Here is a 20,241-nt window from a genome sequence, read left to right on the forward strand (position 1 = left end):
TGGAAATTTGTATTTGTCTAGTTTATGGATTAGGCCGTTGTAACAAACTGAATCAAATGCTTTTTCGAGATCTAGCAATATTGCCCCCACTGTCAGTCCGTTGTGTAGGTAATTGTTGAGGTCAGAAGTTAATTTGTGAATTGCGTGTGTGGTGGAAAGTTTATTCTTAAATCCGAATTGGTTATCTGGTATAATATTGTGTGCAGTTATGTGCTTCATTAGGTTTTGTTTGATTATTTTTTCAAAAATTTTACTGATCGCAGTGAGACTAATGGGTCTGTAGTTTTGTGGCTCTTCTGGGTTTTTACCTTTTTTTAGTATCGGTAGAATTTTAGCTTGTTTCCATCTGTTTGGGTAGTAGGCGTGGTTAATTGCGTTATTAAAGAGTATCGTGTACTCTGTTATGATGGTTGTCGGTAGATTTTTGATGGCAATTTGATGGGATATTGTCCAGACCTGACGAAGTCTTATTATTTAGTTTTTTTATAATTTCGTTAACTTCACTGCAAGAAATGAAATGGTTGGTTTCGTTATCCAGGTGTACTGGTCTGTGTGCTGGGTTAGTGTCTGTGAATGTTGTAAATGTTGCCTTTGTATCTGTCATTCTTTTTGCTATTTTGCTGTATTTGTTGTTTCGTCTGCCAGTCTTTTGGTGGTTGTATTGGTGTTAGTGTATCTTGGTGAGTTTATTCTTTCCAGATACTTTCCTATTATCTCGAGTTTAGTAATCGGATCTGTAATGTAAAGTTCGTTGTTGTCGATCCTGTCTGGTAAACTTTTCGCTATTTCTTTGTTAAATTCGTTTTTGTTAATATCAAGTCTGAGGTTTTCGATGTTAGTGTGTTTTTGCGGTCTCAGTATCCTGTTAATGGTCGGGAAAAATTCATTGGCGTCCTTGAAGTTTATATTTTTGATGATGGAGGCCCAGTATGCGGTTGCTGCTTTGGAGATTTCGATGTGGAGTTTTTTATTGAGTATTTTTATTGTCCGTTTAATTCTGTTCGTCTCCTGTCTGCTGTGCTTGCTCGGGCTTTGGTACCTGATGAAATGCAACCTCGATATTAGGCATGACTTTGCCGCGTGTAGTTTATTAGTGTTGTTGCTGATGTATTTTTGATAATAGTTTGTATTGCTAGATTTATTTGATGGGACTATTTCTTTAATTGTTTTTGTGATAAGCAGTTCGAGGTAGTTGATGCCTTCGTCTATTTCATTTATTGTGAGGTTCCCATTATCCGGTAGTTTACTATTTAGGTGCTTATCGGCCCGCTTGGCGAATTTTCGCCAATTAGTTTTTTTTATAGTTGTATGAGTGGGGTTTCGGAGGAGTTGGTGTTAATCCATGGAACAGTGTGGTTGGTTCTATTGCGAATGTTAGAGCATTATGATCGCTGTCGTATGGGTTTGTTTTTATTTTGTTGTTGATGTGGTTCAGAATTTCTAGTCTGCTGTCTGTTATGCAGTAGTCTAGGAAAGAGTTTGCTTTGGTGTACGTAGGGTTGGCAGCTGCGTAGATTGTTGTTTTGTGTGAAATGCAGTTGTCGCTCTCCCATTGTAGTAATCGTCTGCCCCTGTCGTTCGTGTTTGAGTCACCCCAGTGTGTATTTCTGGCGTTTATGTCGCCGGCTATGATGAAGTAAATGTTTTCGTTGTCCAGATGAAAGTCTTTGAAAAGTTGTTCGAACTCTATTATGAATGTGTTTTTTGAGGATTGTGGGGCGTATATGCTGAATATGAGTAATGTTTTTTTCGAGTTTACTATTATTTTTATCACTGTGTATTCTATGATTCTATTTTTCTTTGAGTTTGGGTATGTGACCATAGTGTAATTGATAGTGTTTTTTATAACTATTGCAGTACCTCCGCCTCTCGAGTTTGGGGCTCTGTCTGTCCTAATTATGTCGTAGTTGTCTAGTTTCAGTTTGTGTTTGTTGTTCAGTTTGGTTTCTGAGATCAGTATGATGTCGTGTTTGTAAGCTTCGATATATTTTTGTAAGTCTAGTCTTTTCTTGATTGTGCACAGTGAATTTACATTTATCGCTGATATTTTGATTGGGTTGCTGGTGGTTGTGTGATCCATTACTCGATTGTCCATTGTGCTAAATAATCTATTCTCAGTGTGTTTTGGGTGATTTTATTATTGAGATCGGCTAGTTGCTCTTTGATCTCGTCTAGGCTATTTCTGAATATTTCAAGTATTTGGCTTATATTTATGTTGTTCTGGTTATTATTGTCCGTTGCTTGAACTTGTGTTCTTTCGTTGCTGTTGGTCGGTATTCTTTGGGGGGTGAGCCTTTCGTTTCTGGTGTGTGTTTCGGGTTGTGCTATATGTTGTGTGTATGGCATTCTATTGTTTTTTGTGATGTTTGCGTATGAGATGCTGGGATCAAATTGTCTGTGAATTTTTTGTGTTTTTTCGAGAGTTTTTCTGTTTTTGTTTTCGTGTACTTGCTTCTTTATGTTCAATACCATAGACATATATGGGCAGCCCAGGTAAGAGGCCGGGTGCCCATTTTCCCCGCAGTTAGCGCATTTTAGCGCGTTTTTGCTACCTGCTTTGTCGATGCTGCACTTTCCCGGTTCATGGCTTTGTGCGCATTTGACGCATCTGAACCCCATATTGCAGTTAGAGCTGGCGTGTCCAACTCTTTGGCAGTTTTTGCACTGAAAGATTTTAGGCTTTCTAAGCCTTTCCCATCTTATTGCTTGGCTTAGCAGTTTTCTGATTTTTAGTAGCTCCTGGTGATTACTATTTTTGTCTATCTGTACTATGAAGTGGTATTTGTTGCTATTTGTGCGGTCGAATTGTAGTTTGTTAATTTTTGTTATTGTTATGTTGTTAATTTTGAGATCATCTAGCGCGGCCATTACCTCAGCTTCATTGAAGCCTCCTCGAATGCCCTTAAGGACGAATGACTTGTTTTTAAGATGGGTTGGGGTGAAGGAGTGGAATCGGAGGTTATTTTCTTTCAGGATTTCTAAGCATTTAAAGTGAGCAGACTCATTACTGGCGTTGAGCATTACAGTATCTTCGTCGAGTTGTCTTACCGTAAATGACTCTGTGCTGAGTTTACTTTCTGAGATCAGTGCTATTATGGTTTTAATCTTTGACTTTGTTATGTATATAGGTGGCATTCTGCCCTTCCCTTTTGGTGTGGGGACTTTTTCAGAAGGCCCCTCCGTTTCAATGTACTCAGCGCCCTCTTCCGCGAGGGGATTGTACTTATTGGTGGTGACGAAGCTGGGGCCCTCTGAGTCCCCTAGACTTTCCCGTGGCGCTGTCTTAGAAGGGTGGCGAAATCCTTTACTATCGGGCTCGCCATTGTTCTGGCTTGGGCCTTGTCCTCCTCTCCTCGAGGCAGCCAGGTTAGGTTTATGGACCTTCCTGGTGCTTTCGAATATTTTGTCATAATTCCGCGCACTAAATTCTTTGTCGAAATTTCTTACCACCCGCTTGAGTTGGATCGTGCGGTCCGCTTCGGCTGCGATGGTGTCTAGTTTTCGTTTATGGCTGCCTGCCATTGTGCCGATTTTCCCCTTTGGGCATGGCAGCCCCACTTCTGTTCCACGTGTTTGAAGCTCACTCACAATGATTGGATAACCGGCGATTGTCCGCCGCCTTGTATTCCTTTAATGTACAGGCAGTGCCTGTTAAGAAAGCACACTACAGGGATATCTGGCCTACTGGATTAATCACACTTTTTTAGGACACGTTTTTTAAGGCACGGAGCACACTGAGCACATGACCTATCGCCTCGGCGGATCTACAGTGAATCGTTGGCTCGTTGGTTTTTTTTTTTTTTTTTTTTTTTTAAAAAGTAAGTTTATTTATCTCGTTACAGTCATAATATACACAGCATAATCCTACTTAAAAAATACTGTTAACATTAATAATAACAAATTTATTTATAGCTATTAGTTATCTACTAGGATAAACTCTATAGCTATCTGTAATGATGTAATATGATTTAGGACGTTCTTATGGCGAGAGATTTAAATGTTGTCAGTCATATATCGATAGTTGTTGGTGAAAGAAAAGGAGAGTCTTAGAAAAACTTTTACCATCTATCTTAATATTACTTAGGCTACTTAAAAAATAAATAAATAAATAAATAGGGTAGTAGGTGTGGCGTGAGGAGTTGGGATGGGTGGGTTAGGGTTCGGAGGATCTAATTACAAGGGAACTTAAAACTAATGTTGCTGTTAAGCATTTAGCGCTATGTAGAAATTGTGTACAGGTTTTAAGACGATCACTGGTGACTAATGACCTTTGTTTTAACGGAACTTAGTCTATTTTATCGCTTTTTGCGGGTTCTTCTGCGTAGTTCGTCGATGTGCCTGGCGTCATTAGCTAGCCAGGTGTAGTCTTTGTTTAATCTATCCCTGTCCATTTTGTCCTTGATAGAGAGTGCTGTTGAGTAGTTGGATTGGTCACGTCTGTATTTGTTGTCGTCTAGGTTGATTTTCTTATTGGCTGAGTGTCTAATCCTATGGTAGATTATGGGTAGGTTGTGTTGGTCCTGGATTAATCCTTTATGGTCACAAAAGAGGAACAGCTCTGGGGCTATGTATCCTGAGCTTAACTTGTCGGGGGTCGTCTCTTCGTCCGTTTTCAATATGTCTATTAATATTTGATTTTTGGTGTGACCAATTCTGCTGAAGTACTTTCGAGTGAGTTTTAGGATGAAGCAGTCTATTCTTGGGATATCGGCTATTGTGTATATTTTAATATTGCTGATTCTTTTGGTGTAGTTTGAATCTGCTGTTCTATATCGGCCGAGGCATGTTCTTAGGCACGATCTTTCAAATCTCCTTGTTTTTTCTAAAATTGTTGGCCCGGTGTTCCAGAAAATGGGTGCGGCATACGTTAGTATGGGTCTGACTAACAATTGGTAGCAGATGAGCTTGGCTTTTGTGGAAAGGTTTTTGTTATGGAACAGTCTTGAGTTGGCTTTGAAGGCTTTTCTGGCTTTGTCTAGTTGCGTGATGTGGTGTTTGTTTAATCTTAAGAGATGATCTAGTTGTACTCCTAGATATTTTACTAGCTTTTTTTGGGGGATTTCGACCGTTTCGTTAGTGTGAGTGTTTTTAGCTGTGATTGATGCTTTTTCTATCTTTGTTACGTTTGAGTATTTTATTTGTTTTACCGGTCTACGGAAGAATATTAGTTCACTTTTGGTGGGATTAATTCTCAGGTTCCAGTTTTTGTAGTAGTCAGTAATGTGATTCAGTGTTATTTGGAGTGAGTTTTCGATTTGTCCTACGTCCGTGCCAGCTTTGTAGATTATTAAGTCGTCTGCGTAGGCTATCGAGTGTAGTCTGTCTGCAGTGTTGAGGCCGAATTCGTTTATAATTTCGCTATTATATATGTTGAAGAGTATTGGTGATGTTACTGTTCCTTGTTGTAGGCCTTCTGAGATTTGGAACGTGGTGGTAGACATTTTCGTTCCGTCCCATGTGCGGAACGTTTTTCCTTTAATCATGTTTGATATTAGAAGGATTAGTCCTGCTGGAAATTTGTATTTATCGAGTTTATGGATTAGACCATTGTGCCATACTGAATCAAATGCTTTTTCGAGATCTAGCAATATTGCTCCCACTGTCAGTCCGTTGTGTAGGTAATTGTTGAGGTCAGAAGTTAATTTGTGGATTGCGTGTGTGGTAGATAGTTTATTCTTAAATCCGAATTGATTATTTGGTATAATGTTGTGTGCAGTTATGTGTTTCATCAGGTTTTGTTTGATTATTTTTTCAAAAATTTTACTGATGTTCGCAGTGAGACTAATGGGTCTGTAGTTTTGTGGCTCTTCTGGGTTTTTACCTTTTTTTAGTATCGGAAGTATCTTTGCTTGTTTCCATCTGTTTGGGTAATAGGCGTGGTTAATTGCGTTATTGAAGAGTATTGTGTACTCTGTTATGATGGTTGTCGGTAGATTTTTTATGGCAATTGATGGGATATTGTCCAGACCTGATGAAGTCTTATTATTTAGTTTTTTTATAATTTCGCATACTTCACTGTATGAGATGAAATGGCTGGTTACGTTATCCAGGAGTACTGGTCTGTGAGCTGGGTTAGTGTCTGTGAATGTTGTAAATGTTGCCTTTGTATCAGTCATTCTTTTTGCTATTTTGCTGTATCTGTCTGTTGTTTCGTCTGCCAGTCTTTTGGTGGTTGTATTGGTGTTGGTGTATCTTGGTGAGTTTATTTTTTCCAGATACTTTCCTATTATCTCGAGTTTAGTAATCGGGTCTGTAATGTAAAGTTCGTTGTTGTCGGTCCTGTCTGGTAAACTTTTCGCAATTTCTTTGTTAAATTCGTTTTTGTTGATATCAAGTCTGAGGTTTTCGATGTTAGTGTGTTTTTGCGGTCTCAGTATCCTGTTAATGGTCGGGAAAAATTCATTGGCGTCCTTGAAGTTTATATTTTTGATGATGGAGGCCCAGTATGCGGTTGCTGCTTTGGAGATTTCGATGTGGAGTTTTTTATTGAGTATTTTTATTGTCCGTTTAATTCTGTTCGTCTCCTGTCTGCTGTGCTTGCTCGGGCTTTGGTACCTGATGTAATGCAGCCTCGATATTAGGCAAGACTTTGCCGCGTGTAGTTTATTAGTGTTGTTGCTGATGTATTTTTGATAATAGTTTGTCTTGCTAGATTTATTTGATGGGACTATTTCTTTAATTGTTTTTGTTATAAGCAGTTCGAGGTAGTTGATGCCTTCGTCTATTTCATTTATTGTGAGATTCCTATTATTCGGTAGTTTATTATTTAGGTGCTTATCGGCCCGCTTAGCGAATTTTCGCCAATTAGTTTTTTTATAGTTGTATGAGTGGGGTTTCGGAGGAGTTGGTGTTAATCCATGGAACAGTGTGGTTGGTTCTATTGCGAATGTTAGAGCATTATGATCGCTGTCGTATGGGTTTGTTTTTATTTTGTTGTTGATGAGGTTCAGAATTTCTAGTCTGCTGTCTGTTATGCAGTAGTCTAGGAAAGAGTTTGCTTTGGTGTACGTAGGGTTGGCAGCTGCGTAGATTGTTGTTTTGTGTGAAATGCAGTTGTCGCTCTCCCATTGTAGTAATCGTCTGCCTCTGTCGTTCGTGTTTGAGTCACCCCAGTGTGTATTTCTGGCGTTTATGTCGCCGGCTATGATGAAGTAAATGTTTTCGTTGTCCAGATGAAAGTCTTTGAAAAGTTGTTCGAACTCTATTATGAATGTGTTTTTTGTGGATTGTGGGGCGTATATGCTGAATATGAGTAATGTTTTTTTCGAGTTTACTATTATTTTTATCACTGTGTATTCTATGATTCTATTTTTTTTTGAGTTTGGGTATGTGACCATAGTGTAATTGATGGTGTTTTTTATAGCTATTGCAGTGCCTCCGCCTCTCGAGTTTGGAGCTCTGTCTGTCCTAATTATGTCGTAGTTGTCTAGTTTCAGTTTGTGTTTGTTGTTCAGTTTGGTTTCTGAGATCAGTATGATGTCGTGTTTGTAAGCTTCGATATATTTTTGTAAGTCTAGTCTTTTCTTGATTGTGCACAGTGAATTTACGTTTATCGCTGAAATTTTGATTGGGTTGCTGGTGGTTGTGTGATCCATTACTCGATTGTCCATTGTGCTAAATAATCTATTCTCAGTGTGTTTTGTGTGATTTTATTATTGAGATCGGCTAGTTGTTCTTTGATCTCGTCTAGGCTATTTCTGAATATTTCAAGTATTTGGTTTATGTTTATGTTGTTCTGGTTATTATTGTCCGTTGCTTGAACTTGAGTTCTTTCGTTGCTGTTGGTCGGTATTCTTTGGGGGGTGAGCCTTTCGTTTCTGGTGTGTGTTTCGGGTTGTGCTATATGTTGTGTGTATGGCATTCTATTGTTTTTTGTGATGTTTGCGTATGAGATGCTGGGATCAAATTGTCTGTAAATTTTTTGTGTTTTTTCGAGAGCTTTTCTGTTTTTGTTTTCATGTACTTGCTTCTTTATGTTCAATACCATAGACATATATGGGCAGCCCAGGTAAGAGGCCGGGTGCCCATTTTCCCCGCAGTTAGCGCATTTTAGCGCGTTTTTGCTACCTGCTTTGTCGATGCTGCACTTTCCTGGTTCGTGGCTTTGTGCGCATTTGACGCATCTAAACCCCATATTGCAGTTCGAGCTGGCGTGTCCAACTCTTTGGCAGTTTTTGCACTGAAAGATTTTGGGCTTTCTAAGCCTTTCCCATTTTATTGCTTGGCTTAGTAGTTTTCTGATTTTTAGTAGCTCCTGGTGATTACTATTTTTGTCTATCTGTACTATGAAGTGGTATTTGTTGCTATTTGTGCGGTCGAATTGTAGTTTGTTGATTTTTGTTATGTTTATGTTGTTAATTTTGAGATCATCTAGCGCGGCCATTACCTCAGCTTCATTGAAGCCTCCTCGGATGCCCTTAAGGACGAATGACTTATTTTTAAGGTGGGTTGGGGTGAAGGAGTGGAATCGAAGGTTTTTTTCTTTCAGGATTTCTAAGCATTTAAAGTGGGCAGACTCATTACTGGCGTTGAGCCTTACCGTGTCTTCATCGAGTTGTCTTACCGTAAATGCCTCTGTGCTGAGTTCATTTTCTGAGATCAGTGCTATTAAGGTTTTAATCTTTGACTTTGTTATGTATATAGGCGGCATTCTGCCCTTCCCCTTTGGTGTGGGGGCATTTTCAGAAGGCCCCTCTGTTTCCATGTACTCAGCGCCCTCTTCCGCGAGGGGATTGTACTTATTGGTGGTGACGTAGCTGGGGCCCTCTGAGTCCCCTAGACTTTCCCGTGGCGCTGTCTTCGAAGGGTGGCGAAATCCTTCACTATCTGGCTCGCCATTGTTCTGGCTCGGGCCTTGTCCTCCTCTCCTCGAGGCAGCCAGGTTAGGTTTATGGACCTTCCTGGTGCTTTCGAATATTTTGTCGTAATTCCGCGCACTGAATTCTTTGTCGAAATTTCTTACCACCCGTTTAAGTTGTATCGTGCGGTCCGCTTCGGCTGCGATGGTGTCTAGTTTTCGTTTATGGCTGCCTGCCATTGTGCCGATTTGCTCCTTTGGGCATGGCAGCCCCACTTCTGCTCCACGTGTTTGAAGCTCACTCACAATAATTGGATAACCGGCGATTTTCCGCCGCCTTGTATTCCTTTAATGTACAGGCGGTGCCTGTTAAGAAAGCACACTTAGGGGATATCTAGCCACAGGGTTATTCACACTTTTTTAGGACACGTTTTTTTTAGGGCACGGAGCACACTGAGCACACGACCTATCACCTCGGTGGGTCTACAGTGAATCGTTGGCTCGTTGGTCTAGGGGTATGATTCTCGCTTAGGGTGCGAGAGGTCCCGGGTTCAAATCCCGGACGAGCCCATTTTTTTATATTTTTTTTTTTTAATGTCATTTACGATCGTACATCGATCGGGAATTATACTCTATCGGGACAACAATGTACATCCATCGTTTCTAATAACACCATTGCACTGAAACTGGAACATATTGTAGTATATAACGTTCTCGATCATTAACTAGTGCTCCAATTTTATGGATGAAATTCGAAACATTCGAAAATAAAATACTATTCGACAGATGAAACACTTGTAATATTGCATTATTCTGATGAATTGAATAAAAAAAAAAAAAAAAAAAATTTGCAGAAACTAAGATCAAAAATAGTTTCACGAAGTTTAATTATTATCTTATCTGCCAGCTGATGTTGCCAATCAATGTAATGTATTAAGTCATTAACTCGGTGATGAATAACCATGAGAGAAGTGAGGTCAGAAAATAGCATCATAATGATTATTTAATGACTTTGGCATTACAGTTATGAAGCAATGTCATCTTTAATACTATATATATATACAAGTTGAATATAAATAAGAGAGTAAATATGAGCTGAAATTTTACGGTTTTCTAGAAAATAAAAATAAAATAAGTGAATCACTTATTCACTCAGATCGATTCCATTCTCGTTAGTAACATAATATAACGCTTAACAAAATATACAACTAATTTTTGTAGCGATCCAATGAAATACTGGATCGCATAATAAAATGTAAACGAAAATTCGTAATACTTATGTAAGCGATCTATTACTACTAATCGTTTCTCAAGTGGAATATGATCATCCATTCGATGAATGATGATATATTCCATGAAGTACCAATTATATTGTAAGTAATATATGCAAAGAAACTACTATGTTGTTAACTTCAAAAATAACGGAATGAATAATGCATTCAACACAGTCGTTTTTTACGTGTTGTTAACTACATGAGGAATGCCACGAGATTACTGACGTAACCTTAGCAATCAGAAGTGGTAAGAAATGGCCCTGGATGTGGTGATTGTCACGGTCAACTATGTTTGAGTGTCATACTACCACGAATTGGACCTGTTATTCTGTTTCTTGGCATTACTATTGCCTCCAGAAATTCGGAATGGAACCGAATGTACTGTACAAAAAATATGCGCGTGTGTCTGTGTGTGATCTTTTATAGTACCTCAAGCAAGTTATAATACTTATCTATCTATCTTTTACGTACAAACTGTTTATACGTTTAATTCTCCAATATATGTTGCCACAGCTTCATTTCCAAGGGAAATCGAAGACAGATAGCCTGATTTTCCACTGAGATTATGCTTTCGATAATTTATGGCAAGGTCAGGGTATGAGTGGCTTCTCAAGGTTTAGTTCTATGAACCAACCTCCAGATGACATCTGGCAACTCGAATTAGTTGCAGATATTCAATGAGATGCATTCGTGGACGCATGTTTGAAAAGCTGGAAATCTGCAAACGACCAAAGAACGAACCGTTTTTTTAAAGAACAAGGATAGTGTTCCCAAAGAATCTGTTAGTCTGATAGCCATCCTGACATACGTATTTAGTTTGTTGAATCCTATAGCCTTTAAATTTATTATGTAAACAATGAAAGATGTACTTTAATTGAATTGTCACTTCTTTAATTCATTATCTCTCAATATTTTTCGCCAACGAAGTTATTATTCGCAAATGAAGAAAATTGAAAAATCCTTAACAATCGGGGGCGTAGCTCAGATGGTAGAGCGCTCGCTTAGCATGCGAGAGGTACCGGGATCGATACCCGGCGCCTCCAATAAGATATGAAATTAAGTTTTATTTTTAATTTTGAATATTATTCTGATTTTTTTATAAAACGGAATAAATCAAATATTGTAATGATTTAACGAATATCCAGCTTTCTGTTATTTTATTGTAAATTGTATGTATTTTTACAAGAGAGGAACAAAAGCTATTTTTTTTCAAAAACCAAAAACTGGGTTCAAGGTATTTTTCAGGAAATTTACGAAGTTGCTATATCGGCTTTTACAATGAAATATTGGAAGATTTAATGTAACAAAACGTCTGAAGATGATTTATGCTTTGTAAACAATCTGATTGTATTAAGTACCTACGTACATATAAATTTTTTGCATCAAAGTCTCCGTGTAGCTAGTCTTGCAATAGAAGAAACGCTGAATTCAACGGCGCCGTGGCTTAGTTGGTTAAAGCGCCTGTCTAGTAAACAGGAGATCGAGGGTTCGAATCCCTCCGGAGCCTATATCTTGTGTCGTTTCCAAACTTCGACAGCGGGTTAAATTTTTTTCATATTATCATCTTATCCAAAAATTCACATTGTCTCAATCATCGTTTTTATTGTAAATAATATGCAAAAGTTGTTATCAAAGTAACAAGATAACTTTCCTAGTCGCATTTTTCCTATCAATGAATCTTTAAACAGAAATAAGATTTGTGCAGAGATATTTTTTCCAAGAAACTCCAAGAATTTATGAATTATAAACAGATCTTATCTAGAAAGTACATAGTGAATCATAAATAAGCTAGTTAGCAGGTTGCATACGTTCATTCAGACTTGTTATACACTTGATGCGGAAAGTATTTTAAGCATACTGACAATAAAACATAGTTGAACTTGGAGAGAACAATCTTTGTACCATAACGACGTAACGCCGTAAAATTTTAGAAAGATTTACAATATTTTTGTTTCAATTTCATTATGGGACCCAATTGTACATTGGGCCTGCAAAAATTGTTCATATTGTAGGTCAGGGTTAGGTCTGTAGACACATCAACACTCCTCTCCTTACCGACTCACCCGCAAATGGGAGACCCTTATGGAAAGAAGAGGAGCTAAGAAATAAGGACGTGCTTCAAACAACTACAATTATACCAGAGTAAACGTATTCCTAGTTGCGAGAGTGGTATCCACCTGGTGGAGGGTGATCGAATTATATTGAAGTAGTTATATAGAGTGTTGGTTTATGTACACACATGTGCAGTAGAAATTAAAGGATAAAAAATATTTGGAGGGTATTTACCTATTATGAAATATTTACGACCAAATAGATATGAATGCATATAAGACAAGAATGAGAATATATGATATACACGGATACTGATAGTAAAAAGACTTGTGTTTTCTACCTTTATTTACAACGTTGAATATCACCGTGGATAGCATTTATTGATTGTTCTGTTTCGTGTTTATTTATGGAGTTAAAAAGACACGGTTTACGTTGGAGGTGATACATTGAAATGGCCCATTTAATGTATTTTACAGTATTCAGTATATGACAATCCATAAAGTAGCAGAAGAGAGGATATAAATAATAATATTGTAAATAACCAAGGGAGTTAGTAAATAATGAAATGAGGAAACATAATCATTTTAACAGTAAATAGATTATGGTACTTATAATTTCTCTAACGTAGCATTATTAATATTGCACCATGCAAGGCCAACATATTGATTCGATTATATTACCAAAAACTCTTATTACTGTTAAACACCCTGACAAGGAAACATAGCAAACTTCGAGAGAATAATCTTCATATCACAATAACATAACACTGAACATTTTTAGAAAGATCTACAATATTTTTTTTGCTTTTATTTTATTATGTGACCCAATAATTTCTATACTGGGTCTACAAAAAATAGTATATATAGTAATCCTCTCTTTACCAAATCCACCCACAAAGGGGTATCCTTAGAAAAGAGAAATTATGTCAAGGTTCAAAGGACTGGCTTCAAATAACTACACTTATACCAGAATAAACGGATTTCTAGTTGCGAGCGCGGAATCCACCTCTTGGAGATTGACCGAAATATATTGATGTAGTGTTGGTTTATGTATACATGTGAGCAAAATATTTATCGGGTATGTACGTCTAAGCAGATGTCACCGCATATAAGAAGTGGATGAGAATGTGTGATATACGTGGACACTGGTTATTTCTACTTTTATTTACAATGTAATTATCATCGTGGTCAGCATTTATTAATTGTTGTGTTTCGTGTTCGTTTATAGAGTTTACGTTAGAAGTAATACATTGAAATGTTCCATTTAATGTATTCTACGAGATTCAGTATATGACAATCCATAAAGTAGCAGAAGAGAGGATATAAATAATAATATTGTAAGTAACCAAGGAGTTTAGTAAATAATGAAATGAGGAAACATAATCATTTTAACAATAAATAGACTATGTACTTATAATTTCTCTAACGTAGCATTATTAATATTGCACCATGCAAAGCCAACATATTGATTCGATTATATTACCAAAAACTTTTATCACTGTTAAACACTCTGACAAAGAAACATAGCAAACTTCGAGAGAGTAATCTTCATATCACAATAACATAACACTGAACATTTTTAGAAAGATCTACAATATTTTTTTTGCTTTTATTTCATTATGTGACCCAATAATTTCTATACTGGGTCTACAAAAAATAGTATATATAGTAATCCTCTCTTTACCGAACCTACCCCACGAAAGGGCATCCTTAGTAAAGAGAAATTATGTCAAGGTTAAAAGGACTCGGTTCAAATAACTACACTTATACCAGAGTAAGCACATTCCTAGTTGCAAGTGCGGAATCCACCTGGTGGTAGGTAATCGAATTATATTAATAGAGCGTTGGTTTATAGACATACAGTGACTCGCATTAATATTCGGACACGATATTGTTAGAAGAAAACATAAATTTTGTTTATTTATTGCACATGTTCTTTTGCATAATAAGCGATAAACAAGATTGTGACAAAATTTAACGTCGCAAAAATATTCGGACAGTGAATGAATTACATTAATTATTATCATATCATATTATCATAATATTTTAATATTTTGTCGGTTGACCCTTTTGTTTTATTACTTCATATAATCGTTTGGGCATATTACAGATGATTTTATTTAAACAATCCGGCGAAATAATTCCGTAAAGATTAAATTTGCTTTCATCCGAAAATATTACATCATTCCACCACCAGTTGTCTTTGGAAAAATATTCTTTTGCAAATTTAAGACCGACAGTGAAACACGGTGGTAGGAGTGTAATAGTGTGGGGTTATAATCTTGTCCGTAGGTATAGATGAGCTAGTTTTTATCGATAGTATTATGAATAAAATGAAGTATTTGGACATTTTTTTTTTAAATTTAATTAGAAGTGCTATTAATATGGGTTATTAATATGTACAGTTTTAAGTTTCATCAGTACAATGATCCTAAACACAAGGCAAGAAGTATACAGGAATAATTATTAAAAATCCGATTATAAATCCGATTGAAAATTTATGAGATCAATTAGACCGCAAAATTCGTACAACGCCTACAAAAACAACAACAGAGATAAAACAATGTTTGTTTAGACAAATGGAAACGGATTTCGCCGGATTATTTAAATAAAATCATCTGTAACATGCCCAAGCGATTACATGAAGTAATAAAACAAAAGGTCAACCGACAAAATATTAATATTATGATAACATGATTAAAAAGATTTTCATTTTATATAAAATTAATGTAATTCGCGCGCGCGCGTTCACTGTCCGAATATTTTTGCGACATTAAATTTTGTCACAATCTTGTTTATCGCTTATTATACAAAAGAACATATGCAATAAATAAGCAAAATTTATGTTTCTACTTACTTTAAGAAGTGCTTTATTATATGAGAAAACAATTGATTCAATAATACTATCATAAACAATAAAAAGGAGCAATAATTCTTTTAACAATACCGTGTCCGAAATTAATGTGAGTCACTGTACGTGTGCAGTAGAAATTAAAAGGTAAAAAATATTTGTCGGATATGTACGTCTAAGCAGATACCACTGCATATAAGAAGTGGATAAAAATGTATGATGTATGTGGACACTGATAGTAAAAAGACATGTATTTCTATTTTTATTTACAATGTGAATATCATCGTAGATAGCATTTATTGATTGCACTGTTTTGTGTTCACTTGTGGAGTTAAAAAGACACTTTTTTACGTTGAAAGTGATATCATTAAAATGTTCCATTTAACGTATTCTATAAGATTTATTATCAATAAAATAGCAGAAGAGTGTGGATATAAATGATAACAATGTGTTCCTAAATAATGAAATGAGTAAATATGATCATTTTAACAATAAAAATATTGTGTATATATAATCTTCCTTAACGTAACATTATTAGTACACTGTGCTCACCAACATTAAAATTGTAGTTTTATTTTATTTATCAAACTTTATTTAGTGATATTCGTTGCAAATAGTGCAATGTCAATAAAGTATAGAAGACAAGGGAAATTCGAAGACATTAAATCCCATAATATAAATTATACCCCCCATTTAAACTAGACTAAAAAGTGATGGTTTTTGACACTTCAAAATAATAATTGAAATGTAATCGTCAAGCAAATTTTATTTTCATTTATCAAATGACCCAACTTTCGTTGGGCACGACAAAAAATTATTTACAGACTCCTCAATTGTTCCCCTCCACGGAAATCTTTAGTAAAAGGCGAAAGATTTATACGTGTTCTGAAGGGAAACCAGAGTGACGTTATTAGCTTCACGCTGCGTACATATAGCCTCGACTGGAACATTTTACTGGCGAGAATGTTTGCCACCTGGTGACGGTTTCACATACTAATCTCAGTTTGAGAAAAATTATGTTTATTTAACTTTGTTTCTTTTAAATGTTATGTTCTGATATTAATTATATAAAATGTGATCCAGCTTATCATGTTTGTAAACCTCATGCTATTATATTCTCAAAATATGTAACTTCTTTGCAAAATATGTACTAATATACATATGAAAATCGTCTTAAACATTTTACAATCATAAATCATAATATGCTTCACGCAATGCATTTCAAATTTATAATATTTATCTATTATACCACAATGTTACATTTACAACTACTGATAATAAGTATGTATTCTATAAAATAAGCAATTCTCTGCTTTACCGAGAGATGGCGGCACGAGTGCTTCATCCCAAACATAATTACCAGCTAGAATCTACTATTGCAACGCAATATCTATTAAAAAATTTATTAACAGCTGTATCATTTATTTCCTAAAGTAGCCTTTCTGTTTTCATACAATGTACACAATATTTATCTTGTTTTTATTTCCTTTTATGGAATTTTTCAATAATGAAGTAATCATTAATACAATTCTAATTGCTTTCATTACAATTCTATTTATATAAAATAGATATATTATTATATTGCAAAAGTAAACGAATATTTATACTTATTATAGAAATATACAAATCTTTTATTATAGAAAACCGTCGTAGCAGATGTATATGTATTAGCAATTCCAAAGTTAAATTAATGTGCAGATGATTAATTATAAATTAAATTAAATTAATTAGTTTTTTGGTCACATATTATGGAAATGTTCCCATAAAGGAATTCACATGAAAATGAAGTACTTGTAAACACTGCAACTTTCAATTGGACCTCGCAATTCTATTTATTCAAATTATTAATTTTACTCGCAAAATCTTCCTGCAAAACCGTAAAACATACGCTATAATATCAGTCAGCATTAAACTTCTCTTATTACTTCTACGCTATTTAACATTAAATCGCCCCTAACAACGATCTCCAGTTTAGGGTTTAGCTTCCTAAATGAGCTAAATAAAAATTAGCAGCTAAAATGATTCGCTAAAAACGTTCCACTTCCATACAAAACCATCCAAACGATTAAAAAAAATCACACAAAACTGATAAAACGCGTTCATACTGACGAACTGAAGGCCGACCAACATTGCTCCAATCTTTCGGTACGTTAAACGCTACCAATATCTCTGGGAATCGTTGTTGTCCGTCGATATTTGAGATTAATGCTGCAGACCGACCGGTGTGTCGCCCGTTTGCGAACGCACGCGTGAAACAATACGAGAAAAAGGAAACAGAAGGAAAGAGGAAAAAATAGAATCGCAAGAAAGAACGCGGCAGCGAACAGTATGGACATCGGGATCGGCGTGCGCTGGTGTCTTGCAACAGGCAGCGGACCGACCACGCATGCAGATGAACTTGCTGGGTACCGCGATACCCTAGCAGCAGGGGTTCCGCCGATTGAAAAAGGGACAGCCGATAACAGCGCGAAGGGTAGATGAAATGGAGGTTCGTTTACCCCTGGAAGAGTCACCCTGTCCTCATCGATCCTCATCCTCCGCCTTTTCCACGGGCGTCTCCTCCTCCACTCCTGGTTCTCCCTCTCTCCAACCGTTTCTACTATCCCCGTAGCGCCTCATTCTATTTCTACGTCCAACATCGGCTGTCCCTGTCCCAGCGTTGTCCCTTCTTTCTCCGACAACCGGGCCCGCCGGTACCCTGTCCTTCGTTCGCCGTCCCCGTTTCTCCCGTACAGGCTCTCCCGTCAGCATCGTGAAGAAATTCACTTTCGCGAACAAAAAAAAAAAGAAGAGTCCGCGAAAAATCAATGCCGACCGCGGATTGGTCGCGCGGCCGCCGGATCGCGGCAGCATTGGTGCCCGCGCGCACGCGGGCGTGGCTTAAAGATGAGCTCTCGCTATGTCATCGCTTATATTGATCCCATACCGAGGGCCAGCCGCTGGAGAACGGCCGTGGGCACACCGACGACGGTCCACATGCACGCCAGGTTCCGCCGCGAGCTCTCGTCTGTGCACGCGCAACCGAGCACACGTCTTCCAGACGCGTCCCATTTCCGTTTCCACGCTTACCTGGTGCCTGCTACCGGAACACACGCGTGAACTTATGCACCGGCCACCGGACGCTTTGTCCGCGCCATTTTAACCCCTTGCGGTCCGGCGTTCTTCAGGGCACGGCTACCCGAATTAACACCAGAACTACCGAGCCCTAAACCTGACCTAATGCATATTGTTTTATTACGATAATAAGATTGGATTTGTTTACACCTCGTACAATTTATGTATGTATATGAATTGAGAAGTTTGCCTAAACATTTCTCACGAAAACATTTTTACAATATCAGTAATCGTGAAAGGAAAAATCAGAAGACCTTCATTTTGACTGGTTCGGTACTTTTTTTACTACGTTGAAAACGTTTTTTTACTTACTAAATTACTACGTAATTTAACACGTAGGTGTTTGGATAATGGTACGGTTGTTTCGTTACAATGCTGGGAAAAATCTTTATCGATTTTTAGGGTGAATCATATTATGAATGAATCGCTCTTCTTTCTTTTCATTTTCGAGTCTTTTCAATTTATCTAGATAATGATATTGGTTTAGCGGTGTCGCAATAGTAAGCCTTACTGGATAATGTGTGTAATAATTGCCCAAATGCTTACATAGGGTGCTATTAACTTATAATTAGTTAATGCAGAAGATCAATAGAATGTTTTCTTTTTAGTCTTCTGGGTTAATCCAATCAGTCGAGTTCCTCGGCTAAAGACGAGTTCCTTTAAATTGAATTGTTTGCAGGAGAAACATGTTTTGTTGCACTAGAAACGTTTTCATCGGGAAACTAGATTGTGTATCGAAGAATAATGGAAAAAATGTCCATTGTAGATTCCATTGCAAATAACTTCTTTATAAATAAGAGATTGTAAAGTCCACACGTGAAACTAACAAAGACTTAGAATTCGAATTAGACTTTTTGCTAATTATTTTCTATATTTTCTGCAACAACAACTTACGTATAAATTGTATGTATCTATATGCACTTGGATCTCTACTAAACGTTTGTGTGCTTCACAATATAATATGTTACCGTATCACATAAAATAAACATTTCTGTAAAATATAGATTAAAAGAAATGATAAAATCCGGGAATGACTAGACATAATCAAGTGCAATAATGAAGACATTCGGCGACATTAATTTGTGAAACAACGTCGGAATATTACGTTATCGTAGAATCACATATTTTGGTGCGAAAATAAACCACGGAGAACACTTCCCTATGCTAACTAAATCTTTCATTCAGTCCTGAATTATCGAATCAACGGATTTCGAGGTCGATAGTCCCGAAGAATGCACGGGGGAGCTCGTGATTAATTTATGTACTAGGAACTCTCTTCATAATGAACAGCATATATATTTGGGTTAATGGTGCCAGCTGGTTCAAAGCCAGAACAGTTTTCGTGGTAGATACGTGATAAGAACATGTCTAAGTGCTCGAGTCACAGGTACTTTTGCATTTTTTATGAAAACCAGCTTACCCTTTACTATGTGCTAGAAATTTCAGAAATCATGGAGGAACGAGAGATTCTGAAGTGTTTCTCATTATTTGAGAATATCGTTTTCGTTTCCATTGTTCTTATTACATTGTGGATACATCCAGAAAATAATCATTTCGAATCACTTTTTTGAAAAACGTGTGCATTCATGTAGGAACATGAACATTTATACGTTAAACAACAGAAAATTTTCGCATAATTCAACATATACATTTGTACGAATTCGATGGAAAATGTAAAAAGCTCGTGGTTAAACTTAATCGCGGTTCACTTATACTTTTGTAATACTTCATATACTGTTTGGTAAAAACGTACCGTATCTTTATTTAACACAAATCGAAGCACTTTTTCTCAAACAATTTATCACTATCGATGAAACTAAGTGTAATTCACAATACAAGGAAGGTAGTAAAATAACAATTGTTGGAAACAAATAAATTGAAACCAACGAATGTTTCAAGTTAGATCTGCAGATAGATGAATCGAATTTACAAGCTTCGATTGTCGCGACTACGCGGAACAATTTTTCAAATTTTCACCATGTAGCAAGAAATTGAGCTTTTCTGTTTTCAATTGCAGCTGTATTTAAATACATCGCACAATCAGTTTCGAAGCTTTAGAAGATAGAGGCAAGGGGCGGCAAAGGCGTGCGTGAGTTATATCGTGACTGTTTTGATGGATTAATTCGTGAACTGAACGGAAAGCTGCAAAGACGG

At 36.8% G+C, this 20,241-nt stretch overlaps 4 non-coding genes across 4 annotated transcripts; 3 read left to right on the top strand and 1 right to left on the bottom strand.

The window, feature by feature from the left end:
* The first annotated feature begins 9,295 nt into the window (after positions 1–9,295).
* On the top strand, positions 9,296–9,367 carry TRNAP-AGG (transfer RNA proline (anticodon AGG)). The gene has a single exon. It is a non-coding gene; the product is annotated as a tRNA-Pro (tRNA).
* Positions 9,368–11,041: 1,674 nt separating this feature from the next.
* On the top strand, positions 11,042–11,114 carry TRNAA-AGC (transfer RNA alanine (anticodon AGC)). Its single transcript has one exon. It is a non-coding gene; the product is annotated as a tRNA-Ala (tRNA).
* Positions 11,115–11,504: 390 nt separating this feature from the next.
* On the top strand, positions 11,505–11,578 carry TRNAT-AGU (transfer RNA threonine (anticodon AGU)). Its single transcript has one exon. It is a non-coding gene; the product is annotated as a tRNA-Thr (tRNA).
* A 4,178-nt stretch (positions 11,579–15,756) lies between these two features.
* LOC117223281 (U5 spliceosomal RNA) lies at positions 15,757–15,878 on the bottom strand. Its single transcript, XR_004490901.1, has one exon. It is a non-coding gene; the product is annotated as a U5 spliceosomal RNA (small nuclear RNA).
* Positions 15,879–20,241: the final 4,363 nt, after the last annotated feature.

This window comes from Megalopta genalis, chromosome 5 (assembly GCF_051020955.1).
Source record: "Megalopta genalis isolate 19385.01 chromosome 5, iyMegGena1_principal, whole genome shotgun sequence".
Lineage (NCBI taxonomy): Eukaryota > Metazoa > Arthropoda > Insecta > Hymenoptera > Halictidae > Megalopta > Megalopta genalis.